This window comes from Humulus lupulus, chromosome 4 (assembly GCF_963169125.1).
Source record: "Humulus lupulus chromosome 4, drHumLupu1.1, whole genome shotgun sequence".
NCBI lineage: Eukaryota > Viridiplantae > Streptophyta > Magnoliopsida > Rosales > Cannabaceae > Humulus > Humulus lupulus.
The window spans coordinates 26,484,982-26,489,012 of NC_084796.1; the positions used below are offsets into that span (position 1 = coordinate 26,484,982).

Consider the following 4,031-nt stretch of genomic DNA (forward strand, 5'->3'; position numbering starts at 1 on the left):
TCTTCCTCGTCTCAGATGCGGGCTCAATGGTGGGGATGGGGATCGATGTGATGAGAAGAAAAGGTTTTGACTTTTTGTAGACCAATTTACACTATTTTCTCAGGTTACAAAAGGTTTTTTATAATTTCATTATGGAGATCTTATTATATAATAGTTCTCTGTGTTTGCATTTGGAGTAAACTGAATTGTGTTAGAACCCAGATAATAAAATCTTAAATGTCTTAATGCTGAGAATGATAGAGAAAAATTATTACAGTGTGAGAAAGTTGAATGGGATTCCGAGAAAGATTAAATTTAATGATATGACATGGTTTTAACTTTCTTGGTATTTAAAATTTTTATTGGGGATATTTAAAAGGATAGTTCTTGTTAGTTGTGCATTATCTTCTGCTCAATTGTTTTTGCAAATGTTTGTGAGTGTATATTGAGTTAAATATATAAAGGTTATGTTTTTGTATGGGAATATTTGTTATGCTTCTGAGTGAAGATTTCTTCATTTACAATTGATAGATTTGACATCGATGGACAAGTGACTGGGTTTGGTCATCCAGACTGGGCGAGGACACATGAGCAGCTTCTGGAACATGCCCTGTGGTTTCTACTCTTGTTGAAGGAGGAGCCACTTGCATTGGTAAAACTGTGGTAGATGAATTAGCCTATGGATATGTATTTTAAGCTTAATATGAGGAAGCATTTGAACCTTTTTTTTTTGCCCTCTTATTGACTGAATGCAACATTTCTTACTGTTGTTCCAGTATTGATTTAAACTATTAACATACATGTTTGTGCACAATTGAGGAAAGAAATATGATTTTTGGTTCAAAGAGATCATGTATAATCTAGTTTGTGCTTCTTTACATTTATATATTTATTTACTGATTCTCATATTCAAGCCAAAAGTTGAACAATGCTTTCTTATATTGGCAGTATAAGTGGGGAGAATAAGCATTATGGTGCCCCCACAAATCCCGCTGTGCCTGAAAGAGTACCAGGTGGATCTTCTAGTGGAGCTTCTGTTGCTGTAGCTGCTAAACTTGTTGATTTTTCTTTGGGTGAGTTTTTTTTATCCTTCTTCTTTTACATAATCTTACTGCAGCTAATTAATTTATCCCAGTGGTCTGCCTCAGCTTGGTAAATTTTGTTAAGTTTCGAATTTGTATATATATAATAACAATATTGGAATTATTAAAGCTGCTCTCTGGGTTTTTTGACTAAAGTCCTCAATTAATATAAGCTGATTATTCTTGTATTAATTGTATGTAGCTAGTGTCTAAAAAATTGTATTTCTTACTAATACTAATATGATGGTCCAGGTATTGATACTGTTGGGGATGTCAGAGTACCTGCTGGATTTTGTGGTGTTTTAGGATTCCGACCCTCCCATGGAGCTGTTTCTCAGATGGGAATTGTACCTATCTCATCGAGACTTGATACTGTTGGTATGTATTATACATGATTTGTTTTTTCAAATACATACACAATGTTTCCATAAAAAAAGATTATCCAATGGCTTATAATACTGCAAGTGCATCAATTTGCACCCTGGGATGTGTTGCATGTCCTAGTTTCTGTTCTCTGATACTCTTGAGATCATTATCATAGCAATAACTGCCTTTTTTTTGTGCTCTTTCTTTATGTTGATTAAAAATGTTTACTCTGTTATATTAATTTTTCATTGATTTTAGTCTTTAAATATGCTATCAGTCATCGATTATGTTCACCATGTAAAATCTTCTCTGCAGGATGGTTTGCCAAGGATCATACTATTCTTCGACGTGTTGGGCATGTGTTGTTGCAACTTCCTTATGCGCCTCCACGCAATCCTAGACAAGTAATTATAGCTGATGATTGCTTTCAACTTGGAAAGATTCCCACTGAAAGGATTGTTCAAGTTGTTATTAAATCCACGGAGAAGATTTTTGGAAGTAGGTTCTTTTTCTTTGTGTATTAGCATCATTATGACATTGATTTCTTTTGGGTGCCATATTTTCACCATTATCATAGTACCATAATCAGCTCTTTCATTATTGTTACTATTTTTACTACTAATATTATTTTATTTCCATTCACATTGATTCCCTTAATATTATGATTTTCATTTTTATTTTCAACACCTTTCTAAAAATATATTTTATCTGGAAGTGTTAATATATGTTTTACGTGCTTTTGACTGATGGCAATCTTGTTTTGCAATCTTATTTCTTAGTTGTCCTCTTGGCAGACCCTGCTTTCTCTTTCTTAAAGTTTCTCTTAATTAGTCTTAATAAAACATGATTTAGTTTTTCTTTTTTGTTTTTGTATTATAGGGAGAAGAAAGGAAAACTATTTTATTAATAATGGATCTTACAATTGAAGAAGAACAGCTAAGGCAATATGGCTAAAGCATAAACAGTTTAATTTTTATTCTAGAACACGGTTGCTTGCCAATATTTGGTTCTTTGGTCTGCTTTGTTAATGTTGACTACTTGCCCCTGTTGTTACTTTATTCCATTTTTTCTGTTTATATCCACTTGGCAATCCTACTATTGATAATTTTTTAACATTGTTGTTTAATGAATGGAAGGTATACATTTTTCTTTTGTCTTTATATTATATTCAATTTCAAGCTTGATGTTTATACAGTTTTATGAAATGAAATCATAATAAATATTTATTTCTTGTTATTTGTTTTTTAAGTTTGATCTTATCTGAGCAATGATCAATCAAATTTTGCTTTGCACACCCTTATACAGACACGAGTTTAGAAATAATCACGAGGAGTGGATCAACTTGGCGAAGCCTGTTTTGGATCCTACTATCTCATCAATTTTTCAGGAAACGCCTGATACAACTGGTATTGATGTTGAAAATTGTAAAGCAATTAGGAGCGAGATGCGTTTAGCTCTCAACGCTTTATCGAAGGTAATAGTTCTTTATTGAAGAATTTTGAAATTTAATTATTTTCATTCAACTTGCAGCAAAGAAACATTTGTCTTTTTGCTACATTGTACTTGTTGAACTTATAATTCATGAGATACTTTTATTCTTATATAAAAGTCACCGAATAACCTTAGTATATTGCTTCTAGTTTGGTGGTTTCTGCCACATTGTGTCTTTCCATATGACCATGTCAGAACAGGGCTTGCCACCTCTTACATGAATTAACAGGGCAACTGCTAATGCTTCCAATGCTTATTCTTAATTGCTCTGGCCTGGTCATATTTACTATGAGATCTTTCTGTTTGGTTACATTCGCTTTTAATAAGACAGGTCCATAGTATGGTAGAAACCTGTATGAACGCAGTCAGTTTTCTTTAGTATTTTCTTTTATCATCTTTGAATTGAACCATCTATATAATCTAATGATAGTGTATATGAAAATTACTTGCGTATACTTTGAAGTCCTTGATTATTCAAGGAGGAATTATTTTTCCCATTCTTTAAGAATGACTCGTTACTATTGTTTCTGTAGTGTTAATAGTCAGAGTCTAATAGTTTATGATGTCTGTATACCAGTTTTTTTTGTTAAAAGTTGATGTGGGATTGTCAAGAATGGATTGAGATTTTTTATTTAGCACGTGGTTCTGTTTTCGTCAGTACTTTCTTAATTTGTCTATATTTTTGTACATATTAGAATCTTGCTAACTTTGGTACTTGACATCTGTTTAGGACGAAGGAATTCTTGTGATACCAACTATTGCTGATCCTCCTCCAAAAGTAGGCGGGAAGGAGATTCTATCTGAGCAGTTCCAGAGCCGTGCATTTAGTCTACTAAGCATTGCTAGCATATCAGGCTGTAGATGACCTCTTTGTTGAAATTTCTATCTTTCTTTGACTATGATACCCAATCAGTTGTTGTGTTTATTTCAATTTGGTAGGGGTAACCTTAAAATGATAACTTTATGACTTATTTTAGTATTGAACATTATAAAGAATTTTAGCATTAAACATTTTATTATTGAATGGTTTTTTTTTCTAGTTTATTTCTAATATAGAACATTTACAAATAACGGTTATTATCTTTTACCTACACATAACCATTAAATTTGAAC

The 4,031-nt window shown here is 32.3% G+C and overlaps 1 pseudogene; it reads left to right on the forward strand.

Moving 5' to 3' along the window:
- Positions 1-307: 307 nt before the first annotated feature.
- Positions 308-3,783, forward strand: LOC133832015 (translocon at the outer membrane of chloroplasts 64-like; annotated as a pseudogene).
- Positions 3,784-4,031: the final 248 nt, after the last annotated feature.